The sequence below is a fragment of the Aphelocoma coerulescens genome, chromosome 3, assembly GCF_041296385.1.
Source record: "Aphelocoma coerulescens isolate FSJ_1873_10779 chromosome 3, UR_Acoe_1.0, whole genome shotgun sequence".
Taxonomy (NCBI): Eukaryota; Metazoa; Chordata; class Aves; order Passeriformes; family Corvidae; genus Aphelocoma; species Aphelocoma coerulescens.
In genome coordinates, this window is record NC_091016.1 from 22,933,076 (window position 1) to 22,940,531 (window position 7,456).

The 7,456-nt window shown below is 43.6% G+C and overlaps 1 long non-coding RNA gene across 1 annotated transcript; it reads right to left on the reverse strand.

The window, feature by feature from the left end:
- Window positions 1–1,110: 1,110 nt before the first annotated feature.
- LOC138107178 (uncharacterized) lies at window positions 1,111–7,085 on the reverse strand. Its single transcript, XR_011149285.1, has 3 exons — window positions 6,657–7,085; window positions 6,015–6,162; window positions 1,111–4,363 (listed from the first exon to the last, which is right to left on the reverse strand). It is a non-coding gene; the product is annotated as an uncharacterized lncRNA (long non-coding RNA).
- Between the last annotated feature and the right edge of the window lie 371 nt (window positions 7,086–7,456).

Consider the following 7,456-nt stretch of genomic DNA (forward strand, 5'->3'; position numbering starts at 1 on the left):
ATATTAATTTCCAGCAAAAATCATATATTCAGAATCATCTCCTGAAAAAAAATGAACCCTGGATTAAAGAAGCTTCAATTTTCTTGTCTTTTTGTTTTGTTTTGTTTGAATGATTTCCTTTATCTCCTTTTCGTCTTCTTTCATTTTTTCAGTGGCAAAATGGAAAGACTTAGAGATAAAAAGAGAAAATGCCAAGCAGCCACAAAGAAATGTGGACATTTTCTGTATAAATGCTGGTGAAATACTTTGAATTAATAACATGTTTATGCTGTATGTGAAGGCCTTCATAACAAAAACATTTTTAAAGATCATTTTTCTATCCTCAGCACTCCACAAGCCCTGTAATAACACTCTGAGTTTTATGAAGCATTTCTGACATTTCAAAATTGTCCAAACTGCCCTTGAATAAAATCATAGCAATAACATTTGAAACAAACAATAATCCTGGAGGTCTGAGTCCCTGGATTCAGGTATCACTCAGCATCAGTTTGAAAACAAAGAGCAAAACATGATTGTTTATTTCTTATTTTCTTTCCAGCTTCTCTTTTTAAAAATGGCATTTAGGGTGGTACAGGGCTCGCTGTTTCTTATTCCTGCCTAGTGCCCCACACTGAATGGCAAGCAGAACAAAACACTTGCTACTGCCAATCCATGGCCAGACACAGCTATAGACAATAATTTCCAGAGCTGATAAACAGAGTTTATTTCATTAAATGGCTAAATATCTTGTATTTGTGTTTTTCTTTAGAGTTTTCCAGTTCAGCCATGCTCTAAGGTTTTTGCTCAAAGATCAAGACTCCCAAATATTGCAGTTTCTGACAACCCCACTCACTCCAGGCCTGTGACTCTCTTAATTCCATCCAGGCTGCTGGAAGGACAAGGTAGAACAGCAGCCAGTCAGAAAGGCACACTTATTTTCATCTCTCATGCAGCTGATATCTGAGAAGAACATCTCAGTGAGGCCCTAAGGGCAACAAGGACTTTGATTTATTCCAGAAACTGCTTTCTTAGACAAGTTGCTCTCTTGGCAAAATTTAGAACAAATTCTTGAGCTATAAAGGCTTGGGGAAGGTTTTGACTTCCTGCCTCACTTGAAGAAATATTGTTTGCACTGTATTTTGTGTGACCCTTCTATCCCCCCCAAAAACTTAGCATTTCTTGATGGCACATCAATCTGTTGCCTTCATTGTTCTCAATATCAATAATTATTATGCAAGCACAAGATTGAAGAATTATTTCAAATCCTCGTTAGCTTCAGTACCAACAGGAAAAGGAAACTACAGCAGGAAAACCCTGCAATTACTGTTGTGCATTCCCAGTAACATCAGGCAGGCACACCACATCAGTACACTGTCTTCCTCGTTCTTCTTCTCCCTTCTGTGCAAATATCTTCTAGCAGAGCCAGCTCAGGGAACAAAAGCTGGATTAGGCATTGGTAGGAATAAGAATAGTATTTACACTGGCTAATGAAAAATGGCCAAAGATATTGACTGTCATGCTTCAAGGGGATAAAAAACCAGCTACCCCACCCTCACCCATACAACACTTCAGTGGGATTACAGTGGGAACACAATCAGCACTTAAACCTTTCTTGAAACAGCTACACTTGGGAGCAGTGTCAGGAAGAATCTTGACCAGACAACTCACTCACCCCTTCTGTACGTATGGCAGCGCAAAAACCAGGCAGAACAACAGTCCACACCAACATAATGAAAGAATTTTTCCTTTCCACTTGAAATGCTGGCAGATGAGCCACAGATGGCTGCTTGCTGCAATTCATGCCAACACAGGAATGGGTGTCTGTGAAAGCACTCCAGTTACTTTGCAGCATATTGTCTGCACATCCACCAGGGCCCCATGTCACAGTCCTGCACACACTGCTGAACTCCACTTGTTCCAGTCACTGGTCCTGCAAGGTCAGGCTGCCTTCATAAAGTCTGGCAGTCCTTCCTAACTCAACACATTAAAGGCCCCTACCCAACAGGACAGCAATACACACTCTCAGAGGCAAATCTACAACTCGGGCTCTCCTCCTCTGTCTCTACATGTGCCCCTTTTATTCCTTCAGTCGCTATTAAATACACCTCTGAGGAGCCACTTCTGTCTCTGCTTTATTTACCAGGCAGAAGAAGGATTTATCTGGCTGCCAGTGCTATAGATTTAACCCATTATCTGAGAATTAGGCTTGCCTTATTTATTTCATACATGGTTTTTAATAACTATAATCATTCAATCACAGTGGAGATGTAATTTATGAGATGCTGCCTTCTCCTGGAGCTCTGCAAGTTCTGAATCAGGAGTAGCTAACATGAATATTAGTCACCTAGCTCTCCCTAATTCTTTCATCTACTCCTCTGGTAATAACCTTTCCTTCCAGAGTTGACCTTATATTTATCTGTAAATCCTGGAACATCCACAAAAGGCTGCAGAAGCAACACAGAACTAAAAATGCTGGACAACCAAACTATCTGTCTTATTTTGGCATTCTTTTCAATACTGCCCTATCTGTAATATTGCAGAAACGAAGCAGATACCATGTAGTGCCTTCTTTCTTAGAAAGTTGGGAGAGAAAGATTACAATTTTAGAAACTAATGTAAACCTGTGCTTCCTCAAGTAAGTATGCTGATGTGTCTCAAAACTTCAACTGGCCTAAACACTGTAAGTAAACACTGTGAGAACAAGATTTTTAAATTATTATTTTAAAACATTCTCAACTGTCATGACCAGATCTAACAATTAAAGAAATCCAGGGGTTTGCCTGCTTATTTAGCTTTTATTTTTATACACACATTTACATATGTGTATATAAGGATAGAACTTTACCAGAAAAACTGTTTCCCATTTAATTTCTCCTCACAGGAAAGGATGACTGTAAATTCCAGAGCCAGAGAGGTTTTGTTCAAAATCTAAATCAAATGATGGCTCTCACATAAAAGTACAGAGGTGGGCAGGAAAAGTGCTCATTCCTAAGAACAAGAGTAGATCACCTGTATTTCCTAACATCTGTATTTCCACACTGGAAGATGTTTTAGTTTACAAAGAGCACACAAGATTTATAAAGTTTTTATTAATATGGACATTGCACACAGAGCAGCACTACCAGCTGTCCTGGGTGAGTGCTCTCTGATGCCATGGATAAACCCCACGCCTTTTCCTGTTAAAAACTACACACACAAACAAATGGGAACAATAGATTGGTCAACTGAGTCAAGCTTTCCCAAGCCAGCACATGGCTGAGGGCTGACTATTGGGAGGCAGATGAACTGGATTTGAAGCATCAACACAGGAAAGACAAGAGCTGGGCCCAGAGCCAGGGACTACCAAAACCATTGATTCAACCCTATTGTGACACCAGTAACCAGTTACCCTGAAAAGGAGATGATCTGTCCCCTAAAAGACAATTCCTAAAGACCATTGCATAGGATGACTTCCCACAGAAGCCAACATTGGCTTATGATTTAATTTCTGCAGCACAGAGATACCTGTGGGAGCTGAGTACTGAAGGCAGGGTAAATAAACCAGGCCAGAGCTTGTGTTGTCCCAGCTGGATTCCTTTGGTGGCTAAGGGGAGAAGAGCACATATCTCAGGTGAGGCTGTCTGCCTTTTCCTTTGCCTGGTCAAACAGAAAGATTTATGGAAGCCCCTTTCCCATACTTGCAACCTCAAAGAGGATAGAAGTGTGTCACCTGTTGCCGTGCTTTTACAACTTTCCCATGTTATTCCAGTTTCAGGTCTCAATCCGATTGTCTGCAAATTAACAGGAAAGAGCCTTTACTGCAATGTCAACAAAAAAAATGACACTGCAACCTCTGAAAACCTTCAGAGGGTGATGTTCCAAGTTAGGTGTGATTTGCTGCTCCTGAATTAGGATCTTGGGCTCTCTGGACAGACTCTGTGAGAAGACGTGTGCTTCCAGAGGGTTGCACCTGGATTGGTTGGCTGCAGAAGACAGCAGGGGTACATCTCAAGTTACTATTCCATAGTCAGTAGCTTCCTGTCCCACATTTAATTTGGAGTACTTTGCAGTAAGATCAGGGATTTCAGGCAGGACAGCACAGCCCAGGATGCACATCCTTTTCCTTATGTCAACAATCAGCTCTAGGTGCTGCATCCATACCCAGGCAGGCTGGAGCTCCAAGATCTCCCTTTACTAATTCATTATATGGCAAAATTTGGTAGCTGGGAGTCAAATTCTCAGTTCAGATCATCAGCTACAGATCAGCCACTGTTCTACAGAGAAGGGATGGAAGGACTGGGTCTTTTCACACAGTTTCTGTCTTTCCCATCTCCCCTCCTGCTGTAGGAGAGGTTACAAACAAGAGTTGCATCTGGTTCAATACACTGAAATACGACTTCAGGCCCTGTGAAGTAAAAAAAAAAACAGTCTGAGAACTGCGATAGCTTTGAGGAAATCTATATTCAGCCAGGCACACCTAAATTTAAAAACATGAAGAGGCTGTGGCTTCCTTGCTGTCTGGGTTTCTTAAGGAAGGGCGGACCTATTTCCAGATAGCATGGGCTCGGGTGGAGGGAAGTGGGAAAGCACCAGAAGCAACAACATCTGACATGAATCTGTGCTCTCCTGATCTTAAAATATAATGTGAAACCAGAGCAAGTGCAGAAACTGTAAACTCCAGCAGGGTTTCACATCAATCAGGATTTCCAGGCTAAAGTGTATCAAAACCCTGGAGCGAGACAGCAAATGTGAGATGTCAGGACGATTTCTGAGATCAGAAGACACAAGAGGTTTAAATCCACAGCCCTTACATTTGCAGTCCACCTCAGGAGCTCACACCACCCCTGCTCTATTGCCAGACCCCAGGTGGCAGAGGAGGTGACCGTACAAACAACAGCTACCTTTGGGGCAAGGCCACTGAAATAAATGAATGCCACCAGCTCGTCCTCCACTTAACAAGGGGCTCCAACAAGGCTGCACACAATGTTGAGAGCAGCAGGGATTCTTGCTCAGCAGGGCCTCTTTGCAGGCAGCAGCAACTGCAGGGATTTGAGGAACGTGAGCACCAGGAGGGAGTCGCTCTCGACTGCCCAAAGGAAGGGGAGTAACTTGCAGAGTAGCACAATGGCAATGGACAAAAGGCAAATTTAGCCCTAGTATCAGACAGATAAATTGCTGAGAGTTCTAATCCTCAGGGACTGCATGGCCCAGTGCCCCCCTGCTGCACAGGCCACACCACCTGCTCTGCTGCTTGAGAGCAACCCCTCCCTCTGCTCAAAGCACCAGGAGAGATATAATAGCGGGTGCTATTCAAGCTCCATGTCTGGAAACACACTTAAAAAGCAGGCACACACTGGTGTGAGTGCAGCCCCTTGGAACTGGTTGGCTGTTGGGGTCCCACAGTAGGCCCCTTGCAGCATCATAACCAGCTCTTGTCCTTTAGGATGCAAGTTCAGGTGCTTTGAATCATCTATGCATCCAGGCCTAGCCTTCTGAATTCATTATTTTAAAGGCCTCCTGAAATACAATCACAAAGTACTAAAACTGGTAAATTAAAGCAGAGCTTATATGTCTCTACTGGTCTTGCCCATTTATAAAAATACTGAAGTAATAATAACATTAAACATCAGTTATAATAATAGGAGTTTAAGTCAGGCATGTTATTCTAGCTTTTATATATTTAAAAGAAATATGAATTTAAACATAAGGGCATAGTGTTTCTTTGACAGCACCAAAGCAGAAATAGATCGGGCCACCTTTTACACTTTAACAGGATGAAGTGAAAAATAAGTAAGTTTGAACATTAGTAACTTCTTAGCTACAAAAGTCTAAGTATTTATTCGGAACAACCAAAGAATCCCAGCCATACACATAGTTTCAGCCACACAGCACCACAAGGACTCCATTGATTCATCTTTTGAGTTTTGAAATATCTATGCTGGGCAAAGTTATCAGCTCCTGTATTGAGGGGACAAACAGAAGTAAAGATTTCAACCTCCCTTATCCATTGCCCATAATAAACGAGTGTCTGGCATAAGCCAAAGAGGCATACTCACATTCTGCTTTCAATGGTGGTCTCAGTTTTGAGCTGCTCATGCAGGAAGCACTTCAGTCCCCCTCCTCATGGGGATCCATTTCCATCCATGGACACATCCACTCCCCCATGGTGACAGCCGAATTCACGGCACTGATGTACCTATGAACCTGTGTAACAGATGCCAGGTGGAGTAGATCAAAGTTACAGCACTAAAAGCTATTTGGATGTACCTGAACAAGCACCAATGAGATCTGCTACACCACTTAGACAGACACAGGTTTGTGGGGTTGGATGAGATCCCTCCAAGGGTGCTAAAGGAGCTGGTGGGCGTGCTCTCCAAGCCACTTTCTACCATTTACCAGCAATCCTGGCTAACTGAGGAGGTCCCACTTTTCTGGAAGTTGGCAAATGTGATTAAGCCCATCACCGAGAAGGGCTGAAGGAGTCTCCAGAGAACTACAGACCTTAAGTCTGAACTCAGTGCCAGGGAAATCGTGAAGCTGATCAGCTGGGTTGCCATCACATGGCACATGCAGGACAAGAGGATCAGTCCCAGCCAGCACAGGTTGATGAAAGGCAGGTCCTGCTTGGCCAACTTGATCTCTTTCTGTGATGAGGTGACCCACTTAGTGGATGAGGGGAAGGCAGTGGATGTACTTACCAGAAAAGCCTTTGGCATCATTTCCCACAGCATTCTCCTGGAGAAACCAGCTGCTCATGGTTTGGATAGGTGCACTGTTCACCAGGTAAAACCTGGCTGAATAGCTGGGCCCAGAGAGTGGTGGTGACTGGAGTCACATCCAGCAGGTGGCTGGTCATTGGGGGGGTTTCCCAGGGCTCTGTATTGGAGGCCAGCCCTGTTTATTGTCTCTATCTTTGATCTGGATGAGGGGAGTAAGTCTTCAAATGCTGCATCCAGTTCTGGGCCCCTCGTTACAGGGAAGACACTGAGGTGCTGGAGAGAGTCCAGAGAAGGGCTGTGGAGCTGCCAAAGGGTCTGGAGCACAAGTTCTGCAAGGAGCAGCTGAGGGAGCTGGCGGTGTTTATCCTGGAGAAAAGGAGGCTCAGGGAGACCTTATCACTCTTTACAACTGCCTGACAGGAGCTTGTAACCTGGTGGGGGATGGTCTCTTCTCCCAGGTAATGAGTAATAGGACAGGAGGAAATGGCCTCAAATTGCACTACAGGAGGTTTAGATTGGATATTAGGAAAATGTTTTTCACAGAAAAGGTTATCAAGCACTGGAACAGGCTCCTGGGGAAGTGGTTGAGTCACCATCCCTAGAGGTATTTAAAAGACATGTAGATACAGCACCTGGGGACATGGTTTAGTGGTGGTTTGGCAGCACTTGGACTCAACGATCATAAAGGTCTTTTCCAACCTAAAGGATTCTGTGATTTACTGCAGGTTCATAGAATGCTCCCTTTTCAAATACTGGTGTTTTCAAATGCATGGGTGTCC